Below are 26,263 nucleotides of genomic sequence, written 5' to 3'. Positions count from 1 at the left end.
TGGTTCGGTCACACAATGCTGAGGGTAGGTAGCAGCACCCTCCATTTGGTCTCTTTTACCCAACGCTATTTCAGGGGTTTAGGCTACAACAGAGAGAATTCTCAATGTTTGGCCCTGAGCAGTTAACCATAGGAGACATTCAACTTTTTGGATGAGTGAAAGTGAAGCTTGGTTCACTTTAACCATCATCTTGTTAATAATCCTTGCCTTGCTTGCACTGAGAGAGGATAACTAATGTTTCAAAAGAGGACATGGTCAGGTGTTTTCTGGTCAACAGCAGCTACATAGCATGGAGCTACTGAACCCAGAAAGGATGTCAATGCAGAGTGCCTATTTGTATCCAAATTCTGAATTCGGAAGGTTTCTTGTACAGATTTCGATTTCGTTACTGCGTGTGTGTTTTCCTTTGCAGCTTTCTTTGCTAGTCACATTTCTTGCTAACAATATCATTCCCACTTAGATCCCTGAAAAGAAGGGGCGATAGACTTTTTCCCTGTAGTGGTGCAGTGCTGTGGAGTTTGAGTGTGTGGTGAGTCACACACAGCCCCATGGGTCACCAGACTGGAAGTGGCAGGGAAGGAGGTGGGCTGGAAAGGCAAAATCCCTGGGACTTCTGGGGGGGAAAGCTGATCTGCCTGTGGACTATCTTCCTTTGGGTCCCCTGAAAACTCCCCATCACATGAATTATGGGTCCCTGTCCTCCCTCTGAAGGAGTCCTGTTGGCACAGTGGTTAAGCTCTAGGCCGCTAACCTAAAGATCAGAGACTTGAACCCACCAGCTACTCTGCAGGAGAAAGATGTGGCTGTCTGCCTCCATAAAGATTATAAGCCTTGAAAACCCTATGAGGCAGTTCTATTCTGTCCTACAGTGCCGCTCCGAGTTGGAACTGACCCTTTAGGGAGTGGGGACTCAAAACAGGACAGAGACATGCACACTTTTTGCCTAACGTCACTGATTTTTCCAAAGAAGGGATCAGAGGATAAATGGGGGTAGGTGGTAGCCCCATGCACTAGCCCCATTCACAGGGCATCTCGTCTTCCGGCGCTGCTCCCAGTGCCTAGGAGAAACTCAGAGTGCCCGCGAAAGTGTACTGCGTTGCCGTCTGGCTTTCTTCCCGTTCTATTATGTTGTTATCATATTTGTTTTGTTGACAGTCTTAGTAACCTGAAAGGTTCATGGCCACCTGGTGGGCCTGGCTTCTTTAGCCTAACACCCTCCCCTCAGACTTAGGAAAAAAGTCCTGGCTGCTGCCTTGCTCAACTCAGTCCTGGGCTAAGGCAGGCTGAGGGAGGGCTGTCCTTGGAACCAACTTGCCCGCCTCCCAGGGCGCGCCCCGCCAGCCCCGGCTGCATCCTGCCTGGAATCGGATTGTCCCGGGCTCCTCCTGGTTATCAAGGTGTTTTTGTTTTTGGAGGGTCCTGGGGGGTGGGGCGGGGGGGGCGCAGTTCCTGACACCATGTCTAACACCCCATAGCCCGGTTGTCCCTCACCTTCTTCACTGAGCTCACTCACCCTAGGCTACTCTGCCCATCAGCAGCCCCCTGCGTGGAGGGCGCTATCCCCCAAATCCAGCCTGAGCCTCAAGCCTGCAGCCGCCCAAGTCTGGACGCTTTCCTAGGGCTAGCCGGACCCCGCGTCCCCTTTTCTTACCTCCTGCCTCGCAGCTCCTTCTGCCTCCTTTCAGCAAGCACCTCAGCTCTTAGCAGTCTTCAGACCCCCAACACCACTTTCACTGCCTTGCCTACTGCCGACCCTCGGTGCTGCCCCCCCGAGTGGCGACTAAAGGATCCGTATGGTACAGGGTCCGGAGTAAGGGGGACGGTGGAAGCTTGTTTTGAAAACTCACCTCCCTTCGGAATTTGCATCCTCCGAGGAGGGAACAGTGCTACCAGAAAGCTGTCTCCGGGGACGGGCTATGAATCTCCCAGCCTAGACTGTTGCCCCCCATCTCCCCCTACCCAAGGTCTAACTCGGGTCCTCGCCTGTTCCCCATGTTTACACCCCGCTTTAGTCTCCGGGACTCGTGGGGTAAGCCCAGCCCGGGCTGGAGCAAAGCAGCCGCCGCGGGCGCAGCCCCATTCGCGGGTCCTAGCGAGGGGCTAGCGCGGAGGCGCACGGTGCTCGCCAGCACGCCCCTCCCTCTCCAGGGACTGGAGGGGTACAGACGTAGGCGGGAGGGTCTGGAGGGAGCTGGTGCTTATCAATTCCGCTGCCGCCTCCTCTGCTGCCAGGGGGGAGGTGGGCGGGGGTGAGGCAGGAGCGCGGGCTAGGACTGAGACTAAAGAGAAGTCAGGAGAAGTTTGCGCACAGCTTCAGAGCTGAGAGAGGGAAGGCAGGAGCCGGGAAGGTGAGCCTCCTGGACTCTGGGAAGATATAAAGATATAAGATATAAAGCATGGGGAAGAGCAGTTGCCTTTTAGCCTATAACGGAAACTGAGGGTAGATTTAAACCATTACTTAAGGTAGAATTAAAGTGTCAGGAAATCAGGTGGGAGGGGCCGGAGAGGGAGGGTATAAAAACTAACGCAGTTTGCTCTCGCGTCAAACTAGGAAAGCCAGCCCCCAGACACTTGGAGGGCTGCGCCTCTCTCGGCTCTCAGACCTCCTGGGCTGGCGAGGTGCACACCATCTGCACCTCACCCTGCGAAGGACACCTCCTCTCCAGGAGATGGGCACTGGAGCTTGAGTTCCTCAGTCCCTGGAGCCACCACCTTCGCTTCTACTGACCACCCGGTGAGAGCTATTCCAGGTAAGGAGAATCTGGGAATAAGCCTGACCCAAAGATTTGGGGCGTCCCATGGGGTGGTTAAATTGCTTTTTAAATTGCAAAACTGTAGTTTGATTGTGGTGTTTGAGGTTCTGATATAGACTCACCTTGGTCTCGGTCCCTTCATTTTACCCTTGATTAAAAGAAAAATAGTTGTTTTGGGAAGGTGCTACAATTTACGGGTTTGTATTGAAGCAACCTGTGGTTTCTTGTGTCTTTTACTATGTTGTTAATATCAATTTTCCTTCAAAAGTTGTATTGTCCAACTTATTAGGTCCAAAAATTAAAGGCTGAAAGTTGTGGAATATTTCCAAAAGGTGTTTATTAGCTAACAAACAGAGAATATTGGCATCTATAAGATGTGGCGATGGTTTTCTGGGTATTGGAAATGAGCAGAGTAGTGAATGGAGTTGCTTGTTAAGTCCTGTTTTACAGTGAATTATTTTCCAACAATCATTTATGCATAGCAGCCATTCTTCACACCTATTAGGAAAAATATGTTGTGTGCGTAGTTTCCAAAAGTGTACTCTTTTTCATGATGCTCTTTCCAAGCCAGGATGAAAGACATCATGAAAAGCTCTAACAAATTAAGTCTTATTCCTGAAACATTCATTTTCCTTGAGATCCAAGGAAATCCAACCAAAGTCAAAAATCAACAATGCAATTAGATTTTTACAGCCTTTATTCAGGCTTTGTTTTGCAAATCTACCCAAGGAAAGTGCTGTCAGAACTTTAAGCTACAATATTATTTGGTATATGACAGGCTGGAAGTAAAGGTTCCATTTGCCTATCTTCATGAGACCCTGACAGTTTCATGGCTGTAGTTAGCCTGAACCAAGTGGTCTGTTCAATGTTATTTGTTCAAATCATTGGGTGATTGAAAGCAAAATGTTCAAAGTAAATCGAAGTTGGACCATGCAATGCCTTAAACAAATCTTTAAATAGCCAAAGTGTCCGGGTTTAAGACTGTCTTATATATAATATTAAGTGATAACAGAAAACAAGTATTTTATATATTTGAGCTACTTGGGTTTACAATTAAGGACAAAGTAGGAATGCTTTTAGTGTTGTCGGGTTATTACAATTCAATTTTTAATAGCATGTCACTAACCCATTAGGTGTTCGGTTAAAGAACTCAGCTATAAAAATTGAAACTGTTTATCCACTAGCATTACAAGAGAAACTAAGATGATTTGACTTGAAAACATCTTTACAGTTTAAGTCAGTATTCTCAAAGGGCACTTGTTTCTACTCAATACTGAACATAGCTCAAAACATACGTCAGCCAGGATTTGTTTTGGTTCAATACCTCTAACCTACAGGTAATTTTAAGAACTATAGCCGCAAGGGTAATATTTGGTCATATTATAAAATATTCTAAGATTATTCATTGACCACAGCAACACATTGAGTATAGCCGGTACAAAATCATCATTATACCTTATTCACAAGGACACTTGGGGTTGTATGGTTTCATGATGCTCAGAGTTGAAGAAAATTAGCTGATATAAATATAGTTTCCCATTTTCATGGTTTTTTGGAACTCCAGATAATGAATGACGATGGATGGAAAATGATAGAATTTGCTACTCAGGGGACACTTAGCTTCTGTTAAGGGTGATGGAAGAATTTAGAACAGTTAAGGATGATTGTTGAACAACATGATGAACATAATGTCACTAAACTGTACATGTGAAGATTGCTGAAATGCCAAATGTTCTGTTACGTATGTATTTACCATAATTAAAAAATATATATATCACTTGCTTCAATCAGTTGAAGACAGGGAGCTAAATCTTAGTGTATTTGTGCTGTGGCAACTGTTCTTGAAGGACTTCTCAGACTCTTTCACTGTTGACGTAATGAAAAAATTATCTTCTGTTGGTTTTTATTAGAGAATGGAAATAGGTGATGTTTTCAATGATAACCTAAACCAGTGTTCTCAGCCCGGGCTGCAAATTAGAATCAATGGGAGAGCTTTCAAAAAAAAAAAAAAAATGAATGCCCAGGTCTTACCTTAAAACAATTAAATCATAAAATCTAAGGAAAGGGTCTACATTTTGGTATATTTTTTAGATGATGGTAATGCGCACCCCAGATTGAGAAACACTGACCAAAATGGTTCCCATCGGATTTGGTGGAGCCCATTAATGTTGGAGGGTAAAAATAAACGCCATTTTGTTGCATTGCCACTCTAAGCTTTATTTCTTTGAAATACATATATATATAATTTTGTATATTATATACATATATAACTGGATTTTCCAATTAGAAGAAAGAGATTTTTTTCTTTAATGTTAAATGTTTAAAACATAACAGCTTCCAGAAAAAAAAAACTCCGAAACAAGCTATTGCGTATTATCTGACCCTCCAAAAATACTTTAATAAATGAACTCTAACTTTAAGAGATGTTAAAAATAATGCTTTATGAAATACAGAGTTTGATCTCATTTTACTAAGACCTACGTAATATGTAATGTGCAAATATGTTATCTTTTGAGAGGGGAGAAAGAGAAAAATGGAGCCATTCTCCTTCGTATCAACTAAAATATCCTGGGTACAGACCATGTTCTAGTACTTTCGTGTAAATTTTTTTATTCAAAGCTCGCAATCACCTTGTGACGCATGTTGTTATTCTGATTCTTACAGATGATGAAATTGAGGACTCATTAGGTTAGTGAACTTGCTCAAAGCCACGCACCAGTAAATTAAATATGGGTTTGACTGCAGGTTTTCTTATTCCAAGTTCAATGCTATAATAAAAAATACAGATGTATGTTTAAACGTATATATATTATGCATATAAATATATATTTATTTAAAAGCCAACATATATTTAAAATCAGTGTATGCTAAGAGCATGGATTCTGGCACAGCTCTGCTTGGGTTGTCTCCCAGCTCCATCACAGATTTTGGGCAAGAAATTTAACCTTTCCATGTCTTGATTTCCTTTGTAAAATTAGGTTTTTCTGAGGAATGGATGAGTTAATATTTGTAAAGCATTTGGGGAGGCACCTGGTACGCAGTAAGTTCTATGTAAGTGTTATATTTTTTTAAAATATCATTTATTCAAAAAACATTTTTGATTATTTATTATATGCCCAGCATCACACTAACCCTGAAGATAAACATAGACAAATAAGACATATAAGACAAATAAGACAAATAAGGATTCTGTGTCTAGTAGAAAATGGCAATACATAAGTAACCATTACACTCAGGTATGGGATTTTTTTTTTCCATCTTAATTATAATTAAAAGCATTATTTTGTCCTTGACAGCTGTATACCTTTCAATGTTAATATGATCTTCCAAAGCTCCATACAATGAAAATTATAAGACCAAGTGATAATATTTAATGTTGTCACAATGATATTTTTATTTCTACTAACAAAACATGGGAAATCATATTAATACACGTTTCTAGCTTCACATTATGAGTTTAGAAAACCAGCAATATTGAAAGATTTCAGGTCTTTAAAATTTTACTTTGAAAGGGGATGGCTGGGATGAAACACTGGGGAAGAATCAGTAGAAAATGTTATTGGAGTTTGTTTCTGAATACTTCTAAGTGCAATTTTCTTGAATTGGTTTTCTGAAAACTGCGTTGTGTGATTGGAATGTGGTTTATTTTTATTTTTTTAAGAATAATAGTTCTTAGGGAAGGAAGAGTGAATCAAGGGGTAAAGGTAAAGGTCTCTAAGATGGACTGGCTGTGCTTCCCAGACCATGTCTACGGCTCCAAGTTGTTGCCAGAATATTGCATGACGTCTCCGGGGCACCTGTGGATACCTGAGATATAAGACTTTGACTGTTCCAGGGGAAAAAAAAGTCCTTCTTTATTAAAAATAGCATGTGAATTGACATTACATTCCTTGTACAATATACCAGTAACACAGATATTCTAAACCTAAGAAGCTATATTTGAAAGAAAGTAGCTGGTTCAGGAAAGTATTTTCTGTTTCTGTAATCAATAAAGCATCCTATTTAAAATTTCTGTTTGCAAATGTATGTCCTTCCCTCTTACCAAGTTTCAAGGCTACTCCCAATTTTTCCCATGGGCGCTACATTTTTCTTCTTCGCAATTTCACCATGACCCTAGAAATTTCACCACCAGCCCTTATTACATTTAACAAAACAAATATTCCCCCTAATTTTCAGTCACATTCGATCTCTCTGTGTGGCAATGAGTGTTGAACAACACGGCCAGACCAGTTGCCTGAGCCCCGATTTTTCACCTAGCATTTCTGAATGCGTAGTCCTTGCCCAGGGACTGTAACACTTAGAGCCACCCGTCAGTCTGGCATTTAAAATACCTCAAAATATAGTCTCATTTCATCTTTCCTACCCAAATCAGGTAGAAAACCTCAGCAGCTCCCTAATTCCACTTCAGAAGACATAGTTCCTCCCCAAAATTGATTCCAGGCTATGCGTCCATCCTTCAGTTTCAAGTTTTGAGCCCTTGCCTGTTGACCCCAGTTTATATTCTATTGCCTCCAAATTGGTGCGTGTGAAGCCCTTTACATGAACAGTTCAGTTGGGGAGCTGCTTTGCTTTGTTTTTGATTTCTTTCATTTGGGGAGGTACTTGGTACCTGGTAGTTCAAGATCCGACATTTCCAATATTACCTGCCTCTATTCTTTTAAATATATTAATCATCCCCTGTAACACATCCAACAAATTTCCTTCTTTGGACCTTTGCTAATTTTTAAAAACTCAGTAATTATTTACTAAATGTCTATTATATCCTAGTCAAAGCATATCGTGACAAATTACAGTTCCTGGCTTCACCAGGGCTGGAAGAGGCAGACAAACCAATAGATAACACAAATGTGTGGTAAGTACTCAAATGGAGAAATGCCATGAGCATTTTGGAAGCAGAGAGAAAGACCTTCTAACCGGACATCACGGAAGCTTTCTGGGGAAGGTAACGCTAAAATGGCCATGATTCAACATTGAAATGACAAGATAGAATAACCAGATAAAGACGGGCAAAAGTTAAAGTGTGTTACAGGCAGGGCACTAGACTGTACAAAGCCCTAAAGATTTGAAACAAGATGGGGATTTTGGGAAGCTGCCGGGGTTTTGGTTGTACCAGGCGAGGTCTACGGGGCATAGATCGTAAAGAGGCTTTCTTGCCCGTCATATTAAAGACTTCGCAAGTTATCATGACAGCAAAGGAGTCCTTGGAAGAGTCAACGTAGGAGGCTGAAACAGACAGATTTGCCTTTTGGTAGATCACGCCGATAGAAAGATAGGAGGCATATTAAATTGAAAGGGGGATGAATACAAATTAACTGGAAGCCTGGAACAATTTTTCGGTAGAAGAGGGAAGAAACAATTACTGCTACGTTGCCCAGGATAAAAAAGGAAAAAGACAGGAGATATCTTAGTGGTAGTTTTCTTAGGACTGGGTGAATGAGAAAAATTGAGAGTGGGGATGAATGTGGGAAACGAAAAAGTGTCTGATGAATTTGAGGTTCCTTTCACAGGTAATAAAACCAAACCCCTTGCCTCTGAGTCAATTCTGACTCATAGAGACCCTGCAGGACAGAGTAGCACGGCCCCATAGGATTTCCGAGGAGTGGCTGATGATGCAAACTGCTGACCTTCCGGTTGGCAGCCGATCACTTAACCACTGCACCACCGGGGCTCCTCACAGGCAATAGGAGAGAGATTACATCATTCACCAAGTCCAGACAAGGACTATTTTGGGGGAAGGAAGATAAAGAGTTCAATTAAGAAGATGATACATTTGCTTATTCGTGCGGTGATGTTTGGTAGCAGTAACTACAGAAATCTGTGGTTTGAGAAAGAATTCTAGGCTAGACGTACAGATCTGGGAGACATGAGAGTATCTGTTGCAGAGGACAGTGTAGAGATGGAAGAAATCACCTGTGGAGAAGTTGAAAAAGAAAAGAAAAGAAAAATCAAAAGTAGAAAATTTAAAAGAAAATAAAAAAGGGGAAAGGAATCATTTACTGATAGAACCTGTAACCGAAAAACTGAGCCCATTGCCGTTGAGTCAATTCTGACTCATAGCGATCTAAAGGGACAAGGGGAAAAAAGAGCCTACAAAAAAGATAAAAGTCTAGAGAAACAGGAAAAAAACACAAGAGGAGGGGGTTTCGTGAAAGCCAGGAAGAAGGGAGTGGGTACCTCTGCCAGATGTAACGTACAGATCAAAGAGGGTAAGGAGCGAGAGCTTTTCATTTGGATTTAACTAAGGTCAGTTTCAGCAGAGGGTCGAGTGTAGGCGAGGAATAAAGGAGAAATGAGGAACAGAGACGCTGAGTGTAGACAATAATTTTCAATAACCTTGAGATGCACACCTGGCTTTATCAGCCTTTTTTGAAACCATACAATTCCCTAAAGTTTAATTTAAATACTGCTTCCTTCTTTGAGCGTTACCTAGATGGCCAGTGACCCCCAAACAAGCAGTGATATGACGTCACCACATCCCTCTGCTTAGGGCGTCCAGAGGCACTTACGGCGTGTGCAATGCCTGCCTTTGCAGCTGGGTAGTCATTCCATTTTATAACCATCTTATGGTGCTCTGGTGGTGCCATGGTTAAGTGCTCAGCTGCTAACCAAAAGGTCGGTGATTCAAACCCACCAGCCGCTCCATGGAAGAAAAGACCTGGTAATCTGCTCCCGTAAAGAAAGGAAAACCTACAGGGCTTTTCTATTCTGTCCTACGCAGTCTCTGTGAGTCTGAGTCAGTGTGACGGCACAAAATAACAGCAACAAAACGGGGTGCTTTATCCTCCCTTAAGTATTTTGAATTCTGTTAACTTTTCTGATTTCCCTACTAGATCACAAAGGACACAATCGTCTATCTCTCCCATCTTTGCAGCACATCCAGGAGACCTTCTCTTAATAAAATGAGTTAAAACTTTTCGGAAATGTGGCCATAAGTATAGTGAATTTTTCCTGAAAGCGTTTTGGCTACATAGAGGCTTAAAATTTTCCTCTCTTAAGGTAGCAACTAGCTGTTGCCCCAGAGCTTTCAACTACTTCTCTCCGGTACTTTCTTACACTCATTCTCCTCTTTCGGGCTTGAATCAGTGTGGACCCAAGGAGCTTAACCCTGTTTTCTTTAGTGAGCATTTAAAACATAGTTCAGATCCTCAGAACACAGCATTCAGTTTAAGCATGCAGAACTGTTTGCCAGCAGCCCCTTTATCCCTTATTCATCACAAAGTTCATACCTCTCCTTCTCCCCTGCCTCTTGTACTAGGCTGAAGCTAATTAGGTGGTATTTATACCTCTGGAGGGGAGAATAAAGGAGGGCTTTCCTTCCCGTGTTCCTAATATCAACCAGAGCGCTGGAAACAATTCTAAACTGTTTGAATAGCTGATCTCCAGCAAGTTAATACCATCGAGACTTTAGGGGATTTGACTAAAAATAATAATAAGCACAGCTACAATTCATTGAGCACCTACTGTGTCCTGGGTACATCATACTCAGTCGCATCTCAAGACAATTCTATGGGATATTACCAAGCTCATTCCATAGTCAAGCAAACAGACTCATAACGCATCAAGGCTCATGCATGTCCGGAGCAGCAAAGCTAGAATTCAAACCTAAGTTTTTCTGATGCCAAAAGACTACACTCGCTCCACTCCTGTTGCCAAATGACATTTCAATGATGAGAACTTTTTATTAGACTTAGAATATTAATGGTCTTGAATGATCAGAGCCTTTAAATAACTGGTGGAATTCGGAGCCCCTCTCCAGGGACATTACAGTCAATCGCTCTGGAGGCTTTAACATTAACTGTCCAACTCCGTGGAGCTGCAGGAGCCGTGCCTATGTTGTTATTGGGTGCCATCGAGTCAGTTCCGACTCCTAGTGACCCCGTAGAATTGCCCCGTTAGGGTTTTCTAGGCTGTAAACTCGACAGCAACAGATTTGGTTTTTCTGGTTTACCCTTTACAGAAGCAGATCGCCAGGTTTTTCTCCCATGCAAGAGCTGCTGGGTCAGTTTGAACCACCAACCTTTCAGTTAGCAACCAAGTGGTTAACTGACTGTGCCATCAGAGCTGTTTGCCATGGCTATACCAATAGCAAAAATGCCAGCCTTTTGAAACAGCTGGGAATAGTCCGGGCTAGTGCTGCCTGTCAAGTGGACATTCCAAGCGATGCCCTGCACAGCAAAGAAAAAACGTGAAATGTGAGATGGCTCTTCTAGGATTTTAGACTTTCATGCCTAACCCAAATATGTTTCTATTAAGTAGACCCTAAAATAATGTATTAGTTATAAATGGGGATGAATTTGGTGCCAGGCAAATACGAAAAATACTTTTATCCTTTCCTGGAGCCCAAAAGCAACAACCCTTATCCCAGGATATGATAGGGAAGAAAAAAAAAGTCTCTCTCGTAATTAAAAAAAAAAAAAAAGGCTTTGCCATTTGAGATTTCCACTCTAGCTGGGCATTCGTAAAGTCAACTCGGGCAACATGGGAACAACGAAAAGCAAATTGCATTGCTGCCAAATTTAAATTTCAAATTGACTCAACTCATACATTAATTAACCCACATTACGGCATAATTATTTGTTTCTAAACTTATATCTGACAGGATTCTTGCAAGCATGATGTCATATTGTAGAAAAGGTGAATGTTTACGGACAGGGGAATGGTATCTCGTTAGCCCAAGATTCAAAGAAGCTTATGGCACAGAGCACACGCTAATCCAAAGCACTTTAATAGCTCTCTTCCTGGGCCTACTACAAGGCTGAGAGGTCAGGACGATATTAGAGCATTTTCTCATTCCAAACATCCCATAGACTGCGAAGAGGGCATTAAGGCAAAACCCCAGCAGAGTGATGGACAATTGTTGCTCAAGGGCCAATTCAGGGAAAATAAGAATTTAGTGGGTTGCTTTTTATCCTTTTCAAAATGAAAATGATTTTATAGCATCCCATGAGAAAAATGTATATTCTTGTAAATTAGATGAATTAGTTTAGTGAATAGAAGGTGAATGAGAAACTTGGCATTTCTTTTTAGCTACTAAAATATTAATATTTCAGGAATAGCACCTTGGAGTCAGCAAATATCCAAACTGGAAGTTATGGTCTCATTGAGCTATGTTTTAATTTGTTAAAGAGACATTTCTAGCATTTGAGGTGATGCTATAAGTTTTCTTGGAACTAATATTTTATCCTTAGTAGTGACCATGAGTTCAGTGCTTTCATTAAAGAGGAGACCAATGCAGAGATGACACCTTGCTGCACCAGTAGGTGACAGTGCTGCCGTGAGAACTTCAGCCTTCAGACTCCATGTTCAGTGCTCTCCCCAAAGATTCTGCAGAGTTGCAGGGAACCATGAGAAGAATATTTGTATCAATGTATTTATAAGGACTATTAAAAAAAAAATCTCATTGCCCTCGAGTCAATTCCAACTCGTAGCAACCCTAAAGGAGAGAGCAGAACTGCCCCATAGGCTTTCCAAGGAGCGCCTGGTAGATTCGAACAGCTCACCTTTTGGTTGGATAAAGATCTATAAGAAGAATTAAACACATGAAAAGGAGTGTCCCTAAACCAAAAAAAAACAAACCCAGTGCCTTCAAGTCAATTCCGACTCATAGCGACCCTATAGGACAGAGTAGAACTGCCCCATAGAGTTTCCAAGGAGCAGCCGTAGCACTTAACCACTATGCCACCAGGGTTTCCGGAGTGGCCCTAGACTACGTTATATAAGAAAGTCAAAGCCTGTCTTTGATGTCCCCGCCCTTCTCCTCCTTTGCCCATTACCCACCACTCCCAGCACTTCCATTTGTTCTAGAAGCCTGCCCTCCTAAGCAAAAGCCTCTTGCCGAGTCTTTTCCCAAATTCTCCTTCCTCACATCAATTAATTTTCTTTTACCTTTGTTCCTACAAATCTTGCTTTCAGCAGACAACATTAAAAAAAAAATTCCAAACCTGTTGCCATAGCAAGTCTGACTCATAGCAACCATATAGGACGGAGTACGACTGTCCCATAGGGTTTCCAAGGAGTGCCTGGTGGATTCGAACTGCCGGCCTTTTGGTTAGCAGCTGAGTTCTTAACTACTGACCCACCAGGGCTCCTTAACAAATAACATAGTGATGGAATAACCCCTTAATTCCTTCAGGAAAAAAAAAAAAAAAATTGCATTGTCAATGATTCAGGAAGCAATTTTTAAACCAGTATATCTCTGTTAAACCTGCCATTTTCACCAACCACCCCACTCACCTCGGTGCCTTATTGCTTATACATAATAAAGGCAGGCATTTCTCTAAGCAAAATGCTAACGAACTTTCCACAAATCTTTTGATTCAAGTGGGATTATTTCTTTAGTTCAATTTAAAAAACTAGATGGAAGAAGAAGCTCACCCTGTCACATAACCAATCTGTACACGGTAGGTCCTCAGAAACTAAGTGATGGTGTTGGGGCTGACCAGGCCATAATCTAAACAGGGCCAAATGTGAAGCTTGTATCAATATCTGATTCTCAGCAAAGTGTAATTTCTGTTTTTTAAGAAAAATAAGTTCTAAAAAATTTCAAAGAAACACAGATATAAAATAGATTAAATATTTCAGTAATAACGATGCTGGTGAAAATGATGCTGGTAGCTAACACTTACATAGTAATTACTACGAACCAGTGATATTCTAAGCCTTTTATAGATAGTAATGTACTTAATTCTTATAGCAGCCTTCTAAAGGTGAGTACTATTATTATCTCCTTTACACATGAAGAAACTGAGGCACAGAGAGGTAAGTAACTGACAGGAGATCACACAGCTAAGGAAATGAAACCCAGGAGGTCTGGCTCCAGAGCGTAAGTACATCAGAAAAATGTGTTTGTTATAAACGTATGTTAAAAGCTTAACAGCCACAGTTCTGCTACTCTGATATAAAATGTCTTTCACTTTTGTAATTTTACATGTCTTTGAACAGCTGATTCGTGGATTTTTCTTTTTTCCTTAGAGACTGAAGGAAATTCAGTTACTGATTTTCCTAATATGCTCTAACCATTAATCTCTGCAGCAGCCAAGTGGTATACCCATGCAGACAGTATTTCACGCTCTCCTCCAGCTTGCAAGAAGGGGAAATTGTGCTTTGCCAAGTTGTCAGCTCATTCATAAAAAGGAGGGTCAATTGCAAAAACTGGATCTGTTTTCTTATTTTAAAAGTATAACTTCTATTTAAAAATGTAAAACACAACTCAACATGGTTTTGAAATAGGATTTCAAAACTATATTTTGATTACTTACATGAAAATTAGTCAGAAACCCATGATACATGTGGTTCTAATGCTTTGGAGGAAATAAAAAGTGGTTAAAAATACCAAGTAAAAATACGTTGAATTTTAATTAGTCTAAAAATGGCCAAGTTTCCTATTCACTCACTTGGAAATGATAAACTTTCCAAGATCTATTTTGGAGCATGGCCACTCTTTTCCATGTGTTGTAAATGCTCTCATTTCCCTATCTGATGACTACCTTGGCACTCGGTGTACTTGTGCCGTGGGAGGGGCCTGTTCTGATACCCAAAGGAAAAACTGTGTGTACTTCCATGTGCAGGCTGCTCAGCCTTTCGTAAGTGATTTTTATTTACCATCTCTGATATTTCTTTAAATTTATTTACCATTTCTGAAGTTATTTCTTTTCTTTCTTAATATTAGTTTAGCTCTTTTATTTATTGCTTTTACATTTTCATGCATTGTACTGTATAATATGTTTTAGTCTAAAGCTTCTTCCTTCCCCTAGCCCCAACTGTTATAGTTCATTTTAAGGATAAAAAATTAATGGAACACATGTGTTTCAAGGTATTTCAGAGAATATTTATCTAGAACCTAAGTGTTTTACATCGTATTATCCCATTTGCCTCTGAATCAGGTCATTTTCCCAGTAGTAGGTTATCATTTTAAAGGCAAGGAAACAAGTGCTACAGAAAACACGAAATTTTATCTTCCACAGTTGTATGAAAGTTATGAACTATCAACTTTTGTATGAAAGTGTAAGCAAATTCATGGAGAAAAAAATGTATATATGGTAGGAGAAAAAAATGTTTTATTTCAATCCGCTTTGAAAAAAAAATCCATTCTAGCATTTCTTGTTATTTTGATGAAAAGTTTTATTTTAAGCACCCAAGAAAAAAAAATAGGTCATGGCCTTCTTGGAAACCCTGGTGGCATAGTGGTTAAGAGCTATGGCTGCTAACCAAAAGGTCAGCAGTTCAAATCCACCAGGCACTCCTTGGAAGCTCTATGGGGCAGTTTTACTCTGTCCTATAGGGTCTCTATTAGTCGGAATCGACTTGTCGGCAGTGGGCTTGGGCTTGGGCTTGGGCATGGCCTTCTTTGCTCTTTATCAAATCAAAATGTTACAAATATAATATTTATATTATCCCCATAACCAAAAACCAAAACCAAACCCATTGCTGACTTATAGTGACCCGATAGGACAGAGGAGGACTTCCCCATAGGGTTTCCAAGGAGCAGCTTGTGGATTTGAACTGCTGACCTTTTGGTTAGCAGCTGTAGCTCTTAACTTCTGCACCACCAGAGCTCCAATATTAGCCACCCTAAAAAAATATTAGCCACAGTAATGCAAAATCTCCTTTTTAGAACAGTTAAGAAGAAGCACCTAGCAAGAGCTATCTTTTCTGATACTCTAATTCCCCTCAATCTTTAATACTGAAACTTGTCTTTAATACTTTTGAAGATCAATCTGCATGTGTCTCTAGTAGAAGAGGAATGCAGGTGTCATTCTATTTAGTCAAGGTAACCCTCAAATAAGGAAATTAGTTAAACAAATTTAGAAGAAGTCCAAAGTCTCCTAAACACTGCATATAATTCATTTAAATCTTGCCTAAAGTTTTCCTTGACAGGAAGCCAAAGAACAATCTGGCTTACAACTTGGGAAGGTTATGATTCGAGCAAACTGACTCTGGCAATAGCAAATTGAACCTCAAAAGATTAGGGATAGGCCCTAGTTTCTTTGATAGTCTTCTATAGGTTTACCGGTCATGGACTTTTTCTAAGCCACTTTTCATTATTTCGTATTCCCTGTCCGTACCACTTCTTAACGTAAAAAAGACAATACATTTAAGCTCTTTTTCATATTTATAATGAATTCCCTCCTAAATGATTCAGGAAAAAAACTCCTAGTATAAATACATCACATTTTATCAATAAAAGTATCTTCCAACATCAAGTTTATATCCACATACTTCTTGCCAGTCTTCATCCAGACTGAAGAGTCCTAATTATCTTTGTCTATGTTATCAGTTGATCTACTTGTGTATTTGAGAAATTTTCAGAAGAACATAATACACCCCCAGCATGTTCCCTCTTCTTTCTCTGTCACTTATAAGTCTTCTAAAACCTAACCTTTTACCTTCTCCACACTCCTTAGTACACACTCTTATGGATAATCAAAGCAGATCTTACAAGTTCTAACCCAACCCCTTCATCATACACCAGAGGGAATAAAAGGGATATGACTTCTTCAGTTTCACAAAGATAATATTCTTTTCGAGTCAACCAGGTGTTGTTGGGGGGAGAGAGGGAGAGGCCATTCCCAGCTGCATCTCAAGGTATGTCCAACACTTTTACATTTGGATGGAGAGGTATGTCTAAAGGTTCTTTCTAAAGAACAAAGCTAAGACATTCCTCTTTGACAGACTAAGACTATAGCAATGTAATCTGAGTTTCTTCCTCCTTTTTACTACATTATTATCCAGAATCTCCCATTTGGCTAAACACCTCAGATTAGATAAAAGAGGGGAGCCAGGTTCCAGATGTAACCACCATGGTGACTACTGGGTAGTAGGTTTTGGAGACAAATGGCTCCTTGGGTGGCTCCCTGAGCTATCAGAGTCTTAGAGTAGATACTGCTGAGTTTTTAAGTGACGGTCATGCATGTATTTTGCTTTTAGGATTTTTCAGCCTGTTTGCTTAAGTAGCATTCCAAACTTTCCAAAGATATTTGGTGATGGAATTGCTTTCAAATGCACTCAGGAACTTAGGGGCAAATAAATGAGGCAGATAAGTTTTTGAACAGGTGATAGAGGGATTGGCTGCAGCCTGGGACCAAGTCATGATAGGGCACCAAAGACAGGTTTCAGTTTGATATAGGAGTAGGGAGGTGAAATGGCATAAGAGATTAGAACTACCAGTTATTAAGCCTCTGGTATACGTTATGCTGTGTACAAACATGGAGTCCATGGGCAGGGCAAACAGTTAATGCACTTGCTGCTAATCTAAAAGTTGGAGGTTCGAGTTCACCCAGAGGAATCTCAAAAGAAAGGCCTGGCAATCTAGTCCCAAAAAATCAGCCATTGAAAATCCTATGGAACACAGTTCTACTCTGACAAACATGCATTATCTCATTTAGGTTTCACAGCAACCTTGCAAGCTAGGTATTGTTGTTGTTATTCGGTACCTTTGAGTCAGTTTTGACTCATGGTGACCCTATGTATAACAGAACAAAATGCTGCCTGGTCTTGCACCATCCTCACAATCATTGCTATGTTTGAGCCCATTGTTGCAGCTGCTGTGTCAATCCTTCTCTTTGAGGGGTCTTCCTCTTTTTCACTGACCGTCTGCCTTACCAAGCATGATGTCCTTCTCTAGGCACTGGTCCCTTCTAATAACAAGCTGGGTATTATCTTCATTTTTCAGATGGAAAAGCAGAAAATCAAAAAAGCTAAATAAATTAACTAGGGTGACATGGCTAAATAATAAAAAGAATGAATACTTGTTGAAGACTTACTTTGTACTTACTCTGAGAGACTTGGGTGGATTATTGAATTCTCACAATAGTCACAGGCATTATTATTATACCCATTTTACCTCAGGAAACTGTGAGACTTAGAAACTCAAAGAAAGGTCACATAACTAGAAGCAGAGGCAGGATTTAACAGGATTAAACAGCCTAACTACAGAGTCCGTAGTTGGAGTCACCATCCTGTGCTCCTCGAAGGCAGAGCACACATTTTACTTCAGACAGTTTGCACTCAGCCCAGGGATTTTTCAGGGTCCACTCAGCCTTTAATCTAAAACAGTGGTTCTCAAATGTGATCTGATGACCCATGAGATCCACCGCCGGGTTGCACTGTTTGGCGGCAAAATGAGAAGATCAAAGACAATATCAAGAGTTTCTCCTACAGCTAAGTGTGTTCAGTTTAAAGGATTGCACTTTGCTCTGAGGTTATAGTCTTCCTCCTTTTCTGGGGCAAAAAAAATATCCCTTATTTTTATCAAATGATGGTGATAGTTGTTTGTTAAGCATATTTTTATTTAAAAATTATAGAGTTGTCCACCCTATGCCCTCTGCCCCATATTAGGGACGAGAGAGAGAATTGTATTTATTCATAAAAATTCAAAACTCTTCGTTCTTCTGAAAAGGGCAAGGAGAGCTGATAGGGAAGGAACAGGTTTGCCCAAGATTAACTCTTATGTTAGTGAGCACCATTTTGTAGTTTTTTTATATTAATATTTTATTTTCAGTGAAAATATACACAGCAAAAGCCACTCCCATCCAACAGTTTCTAGACATAATGATCAGTGACATTGGTTACAGTCTTCACATTGTGCCAATGTTCTCATTATTCCTGTTCTAATTTTTTCACTCCCATTGACTTAAACTCCTTGTCCCCTATAGGTTTCAAAGACTTTCCAAGGAAGTAGATTATACTTGAAAGAAAATGGGATTATCAGTGTATAAATTTTTTTGTACAGAATGGCACTCTCCATGTTACAGTACACCCAAGCTTTGGTTGAGTGATGTCCTGAAGCCTCGGAAGTGCTTTCAGATTCACTGTCTCATTTGCTCTGCACCCAACACTCCTGGGAGGCAGCACTGCTGCAGTGTAAAGGGTAACAAAAACCAGTTGTTACTGTCGAACCGACTTGAACTCATGGCGACCTCATGTGTGTCAGAGTAGAACTGTACTCCAAGGAGTTTTCAATAGCTGATATTTCAGAAGAAGATGTCCAGGACATTCTTCCAAGGTGCCTTGGGTGGACTCAGATCTCCATCCTTTTGGTTAGCAGCCAAGAGCATTAACCATTTTACCACTTAGGACTCCTAGTAGGTAGGATGCTTTCTGTAAAATACAGCAGAATATACTGCTTGTTAGTACTGTTTTGTCTCTCTTAGTCTGTTTCCTGTAAGGAAGGAATTATTTTTCCCATTTTGAGAGATGATCTCATGGATTATAAATAAAGTAGGAAAAGCACCTATCATGGTACAAGGCATACAGCAGATAACCAACAACTGGTATCTGTTATAATTATTTGATCCTCATTTTACAGATGATAAAACACTCACTAAGAAAGGTTAAAACACCAGCCAAATTAACTCATGTAGCTAAGTGATGGAGTTGGGGCTCGAACCCATTTCTCTCCAAACCCCATAGCTTCTTTTGGTTATCCCTCACCCACGACTCTACACAAATCCCAAACCTTTTTTTTTTTTTTTCCCCGATCCTGCTCCACAATTCTCTTAATGGTAAGAACCTGAGGAATCCCAATGCTTAACTGTGTCTCTGTCATTCTGTTTCAGGTGACATTGTTGATATGAACATAGCACATAAGCTTCCCAGTAGGAAAATCAACTGAAATTTAAGGTGATTTATTGCACATATCAAGCCAATAAAAGTCACATTAAAACAAATACAAATAGAAATGGGAATTGTAAAAATCACGAATGATATGAAAAGCAAGATCCTTTAGCACATAAAGGAAGCAGCAGTTGAAGGTCATCAGTTTAATGGGAAGATAAAATTTGAAGGTGGACCCATAATTTTCACATCTATAAGTGAGGCCTTGTCATATGACAGGTGTATACCAGAAGATATATTTTCCTACGTTGCAGATTCTTATAGTCAGTGTGCCATTTGTTTGGTTGTTTTGTTCATTTGTTTTGATTTAAATCACCTGGAGAGTGACTTCATCTCTCTCTCTAGCATAGAGAGTGGCTTTTGTTGTCAATGGACAATTAGAAAAAGTGGACACCTCACTGAAGCTTTAGTCAAAAGCTTTATTTTTGTCATAAACTTGAGGAATAACAAATTCTTGTCTTTTTAAAGAGGAAGGGGAAGTGTCGTAATTCAGTCCTCACAGGGAGCAAATGAGGAAGAAAAACCAATTCCTTTTCCTTTCTTTCAGAGGAGTTTGTTTTTCTTTTAATATATCACACTCTGTAGAGTTCCAGATCTCTCTTTTTTTTTTTAAGCTCATCAGAGATCTAGATCTTAAATAGCTGCTTCTAACATATTCAGAGATAAGTGTATACCGAATATACACAGTGTGTTTTGAGAATGAAAATCTTGAACTTAAAGGATTTAATTAAGTCATTAATTAAGGTCCATATCTTCCTGTGATTTAGGGTACAAATTCACAGCAGAGGTTGTCACATGGTATGTCAACCACCAGACAGGGACAGCAACAGGCTGGATCTCTGAAGGGAAGTTAAGAGTTATATATAAGAGTCTAGACTTCAGTGACAAGTATGGGGGGAGGAGGAAATAATGCTTTAGAATTTCAGTTGCTGCCCCAATTTAGGAGCCTTGGTGGCACAGTGGTTAAGCGTTTGGCTGCTAACCAAAAGGTCGGCAGTTCAAATCCACCAGTTGCTCCACCCCAGTCTGTAAAAGTGAATTGAAAATATTTATATCCAAAGACCAATATATTTTTCCAAAGATTTGCTTTACTGCATTAAAAGTAATGAGAAGAAATATTCAAAATGATTTTTCAAGCCCTGAATATCTTGCCAGCAACCCACCGCCACCATTAAAAGCCAGAGGGGAGGAGTGAGAGTCACAGCATTCATCTTTGGGTCTGCATGTTTACAAATAAAGCATTTTGCCAAGCCACAAAAAAACAAAGGCTTTGGTTAGTGTCTTGGTTATCTAGTGCTGCTATAACAAATACCACAAGCGGGTGGCTTTAACAAATAGAAATTATTTTCTCACAGTTTAGGAGGCGTAAGGTCTAAACTCGGGGTACCAGCTCTAGGGGGAGGCTTTCACTCCCTGTCCGCTTTGAAGAAAGGTGCTTGTCTCTTTGAGCTTTTGCTCCTGGATGATCTTCATGCACCTTGGCATCTGTCTTCCCCCATCTCTGCTTCTCTTGCTTGCTTGTTTAATCTCTTTTATATCTCAGAAGAGATTGCCTCAAGAAATACCCTACACTAATCCCGCCTCATTTACATAACAAAGACAACCCATTCCCAAACGGAATTATAAACACAGGCATAGAGATTAGGATTCACAAAACACGTATTTTGGGGTGACACAATTCAATCCATAACAATTAATAACACATGAGGATGTGGGAGGCAACTCTTAATAGCCTAGCTATAAACAACCAATATTCTTGGAGAAGAATATTGAATATACCATGGACTGCCAAAAGAGTGAAATAAATCCATCTTGGAAGAAGTACAGCCAGAAATCTCCTTAGAAGCAAGGATGATGAGATTATGTCTCACATACTTCAGACATGCTATCAGGAGGGGTCAGTCCCTGGAGAAGGTCATCATTCTTGGTAAAGTAGAGGGTCGGCAAAATGGAGGAAGACCCTCAACCAGACGGATTGACACAGTGGCTGCAACGATGGGCTCAAGGATAGCAAGGATTGTGAGGATGGCACAGATCCAAGCAGTGTTTCCTTCTGTTGCTATGAGTCAGAACCGACTCAGTGGCACCTAACAGAACAACAGATAGCCAGGTGATCCCCAATGATGGGAACTGATTTGATGTGTCTTAGAGGTTGCAAGATAAATGAGCAAGTCTGTCTTTGAAGAAATACAGCCAGAGTGCTCCTTGGAAGCAAGGATGGCAAGACTTTGTCTCACGTACTTTAGACATGTTATCAGGAGGGACCAATCCCTGGAGAAGGACATCATGCTCAGTAAAGTAGAGGGTCAATGAAAAAGAGGAAGACCCTGGCTGAGATAGATTGACACAGTGGCTGCTACAATGGGTTCAAAAATAATGATTGTGAGGATGGCGCAGGACCAGGCGGTATTTTCATTCGGTTGTACATAGGGTTGCTATGAATAGGAACCGACTAGATGACACCTAACAACAACAAGGGTTGTGATGAAGATGTAGAAAAGGGGAGAAAAAATTTTGGTTCATTAGTGTTCAATTAAGCAGGTCTGTCCTGTCAACAGTCTGGTTTGTGTGTGCGAATCTTGGTAGGAAAGAGGTATTATAGAAACTTGACTAACTTGCCTTCCAATTATTAAAATCACAATCTGCTGCCAAAATCTTATCATATCTTCTCAAATGATTTTTCTCAACTTTCCTTTTTTTCTCATGACACAGAATGGACAAGGATTTTACTTCTCAGATTTGTTAACCTCCACCCCATCCTGACACATCCCCTCCTTATTGCCCTAAAGCACTGGTTCTCACACTTTGGCCAGCAATGTATCACCTGGAGAGCTTGTGAAAACCCAGATGCCGGGATCCCACCCCCCAGAATTTCTGATCCAGTCTGAGGTGGGGTCCAAGAGTTGGATTTCTAGTAATTTCCAGGTGATGGCTGATGCTATTAATCAAGCGATCAAGCTCACAGACACCTCCTTTCAGCATAGTCTTCTACTTATTCCTTCAATAGCCAAGGGTTTTCAGTTTGATTACTTCCTACTTAGTCCCATCTAGCCTTATAGTAGCACCAGCAGTTCTCTAATCAATCACGATTCAGCAAAGACTAATAATAACGTAATTGTATTTGGAGTGAAGCATTTCAGATTTTTTTCCTTTTTCACTGCCCATGTTTCTCATACTTTCTTTCCTTCTAACACTTCCAGTACCTTCTTTCTACTCTGTCCAAATTCACATTAGAAATATCTGGGTAGATAGGAGGAAGGGGTTGTTTTTCTTCCTTATTCTTCTTCATTCCAGTTAAATGCTGATTGATATGATAAAAGAGACCATTTTTATCTGCAAGAATATCAAGACCAGCAAGATGTAGGAAATGTGCCCCTCCCCTCTCAACATCTCTACTGGGTCTTTGAGAGATATGAGGCTGGGGGCATGGGGTAGAGCTCTATTTGCTTCAAATGGCGTTCCTTTAGCTAAGTGAAGGTGAAAATTCTGTGAAGTAGCTATTATTTCTCTAAAATTAAAGGAAGAGTAAATAATGTTCTTTTAAATAGTACGAATAGATAAAGCTTAACAAACTTTGGTATACAAAGAAATAAATACACTACCAATACGACTGCCATTGAAACCATTGCTGCTAAGGTATGGATTGGCTTCCTGGACTATCTGCTACAGAAGTCTATTGCCACGTATGGTCTGGCCATTTTTTGTTTGTGTATTCAGTCTCTCAGCCCCCTTTTTGGTCATTCTCTCACTGGAAAAAGGATGAACAGTCAAATTTGTTTTAAAGAAAACAATATACATAATCTGGATATACAGAAAGGTTTACGGACATGAATATTCATAATAGCACTTTTATATTGGAAGACTGTAGTCAGCCTAATTATTTGACACAATTAGAACTGAAGAATATTTGAAAGCAAGTAAAGTGTTTATAATATGTACTTTAAAGAAATAAAATTTATAACCATGAAAAAAAACTATTGCTGCTGACAAAATAGTTATAAAAAAAAATTTTTTTTTTTTTTAATAGTTATATGAAGGGCAAAATTGTTTCCTTTCTTTCTAAAATTTGGATATAGGGCTATGGTTACAAGGATGGTTATATATTTTACGTTGGTTTCTGTATTTGTGTTATTTTAATTACTAAAAAGTTTTAGAGCATAACAAAAAATAGGTATTAATAAAGAGTACAATTTTTAAGTTTGTTTGCTGAAATCATAGAGATTGAGCTCCTACTCTGGCTAAGCAATGCTTTAGGCAATTGACATGCAGCAATAACAAAGACAGGCAAGCTGTCCACTTCTCTAGAAGCATAGTAACGCAGAGAACAGGCAATAAACAAGTAAGCAAATTAACATAGCCAAAGAGAAACAGATACTGATGTGTTTACGGCCTAAGTGTAAAAAATAAAACTGTAAACATACTAGGAGGACGTCTAAGAGAATATGTTTGTCATAATCCTAAACATAATATAAAACCTGAAAGTAAACACACACACACACACACACACAAAGAATGATGGATTTGACTATACTTTACTTTCTGTAAAGTGATAATTACTGAAAATAAAATTATAAGGCAACTAACATTCAGGCTACGACCAACCACACTTAAAACGGTCTTTTTTTTTTTTTTTTTTTTTAGGTCTTATCATTAGTAATATGTACTACCCACAATGTTGCAGTGCATAATTTGCTGATGTTATTCTCAGATGTTAACTCATAGATATTCAACATTATGATTTACTATTCAATACACTGCCATATAGCAGGCTATGAAAACTGGAAGAAAAAAAAGAGGTATTCAACTTATGTCAGAATCAACTTATGACAGAATTGTTGGAATGGAGCCCTGTCATAAGTCCCAGACTATCTGTAGAACAGAAAATACATATGTATGTTGTTGAGCACATACTCTGTATCAAGCACTGTCTAAAATTTTACATTGTATTATTTTTAAGACTTAAGAAAAATATATCAGGTATATACCCTTAATAGTTCTGATTTTGCATATTGGCATTCTGATGATTTACATTAGGTAAATTGCCAAGTTATTTAGCAAAAAAGAGGCAGAACCGGGATTTAAATTCAGATCTCCTGACTCCAGAGTTTAAGTAATTAAACACTGAAATATAAAAAGCTCCTATAAATCCAAAAGAGAAAGCAAAAACTAACCCAATTTAAAAAATGAGAAAAGATTATAAACCAGGAAGTCATGGAAGATGAAACAAATGGACAAGGTCATCATGAAAAACCATTCTTCTTAATAATCTAGTGCTGCTGTAAGGGAATACCACAAGTGGACAACTTTAACAAACAAAAATTTACTCTCTCACAGTTTACGAAGCTAGAAGTCTGAATTTAGTGTGTTGGCTCCATGCGGAAGGTCCTTGTCATCAATCTTCCCCTGGTCTAAGAGCTTCTTAGCTCAGGGACCTCAGGTCCAAAGGATGCACTCCACTCCTGGCTCCTCTTTCTTGGTGGTACTGAGGTCCCTCAATCTCTGCTTGCTTGTTTAATCTCTTTTATATCTCAAAAGAGATTGACTCAAAATACAACCTTATCTTGTAGATTGTGTCCTGCCTCATTAACATAACTGCCTCTAATTCTGCTGCATTAACATCATTAAAAAAAAAAAAAACTCCTTGGTGTTAAGTCAATTCCAACTCATAGTGACCCTATAGGACAGAGCAGAACTGCCCCATAGGCTTTTCAAGGAACAGCTGGTAGATTTGAACTGCTGACCTTTTGGTTAGTACCTATAGCTCTTAACCACTGCACCAGTAGGGCATTAACATCATAGAGGTTAGGATTTACAACACATAGGATAATTACATCAGGTCACAAAATGGAGGATAATTGTATCAGAACACAACATGGAGGATAATTACATAATACTGAGGATCATGGCATAGCCAAGTTGACAAGTATTTTGGGGGGGCACAATTCTATCCATAACAGCATTCAACCTCTAATGATCAAGGAGAAGCAGGCAGTTTAACATTACTTGTCAAAACTTCAAATACTAATATGCTTTGGCCCAGCTTATCTACTTAATATCTATCCTACAGAAATGTGGGCCTTTCTGTAATTATCTCTGTGTGTGTCCAGAGTGTTCTTAGCAATATTATTTGTATTACTTCAAAGATGGGTACAACCTAAATGCCAATTAATAAGAGAGTAATTAAATGCATTATGGCATTCTGTGCAGTACTATAAGACCATTAAAACAGAAAGAGGTAGATTTATATGTGCTGACATGGAAAATATTCATTATATATTAAGAAAAAAGAAAAGTTTCAGGAGAATAATTTAGATAGATAGATCCCAGTTTTGTAAAATTATACATTCTACATATTTGTCTTATGTGCATAAAAAATATACCTAGAATGGTAAACTTCAAACTGTTACCTGTTTCTACTTCTGAGGCATTGTAATGGAGAAGCAGAGGACAGCTTAGATTTAAAAAAATTTAAAAATGTGTATTTTGTTAAAGCCTATAAGAAAAAAATGTAATGGAAAAATATTTATAAAACAAAATTTTAATTAAAAAGTAAAAAAAAAAGTAAAGGACATAACAAATACGCTTTAAGTCAAACAACATAGACGATTTCTTCCTGAACAGGGTCTCCAATGCAAGGAAAATATGTCCTGTGTTATATCTCATTTGAAAGTATCCTTAGCCACCAGGCTTTTCTTTCATACTTTCTGGGTCACTGATAAGTAGAGCCATCCGCATTCCATTGCTGTGTTCATCCTTCATCTATACTCTGCTGTTTTAAAGCAGAGACTTGCACCACAGAAATGGATCCAAGCCCTCCCTGCCCCCGCCCCCCAAGTAGCTTGGTAACTTAAGGATAAACTTATGGATTCAGGAAAGATTTCATGCTCATCCTCATC

The 26,263-nt window shown here is 39.7% G+C and overlaps 1 protein-coding gene across 1 annotated transcript in view; it reads left to right on the top strand.

Moving 5' to 3' along the window:
- Positions 1–2,604: 2,604 nt before the first annotated feature.
- CALCR (calcitonin receptor) overlaps positions 2,605–26,263 on the top strand; it is a 108,062-nt gene continuing 84,403 nt past the window's right edge. The window contains exon 1 of the mRNA XM_049894761.1: positions 2,605–2,750. The gene's annotated coding sequence lies outside the window, so the exon portion shown is untranslated. The remainder of the gene's footprint in view (positions 2,751–26,263) is intronic.

This window comes from Elephas maximus, chromosome 8 (genome assembly GCF_024166365.1).
Source record: "Elephas maximus indicus isolate mEleMax1 chromosome 8, mEleMax1 primary haplotype, whole genome shotgun sequence".
NCBI classification, from domain to species: domain Eukaryota; kingdom Metazoa; phylum Chordata; class Mammalia; order Proboscidea; family Elephantidae; genus Elephas; species Elephas maximus.
Note: the sequence above shows the minus strand (reverse complement) of the source record. Positions and strands in the feature narration are given on the sequence as shown.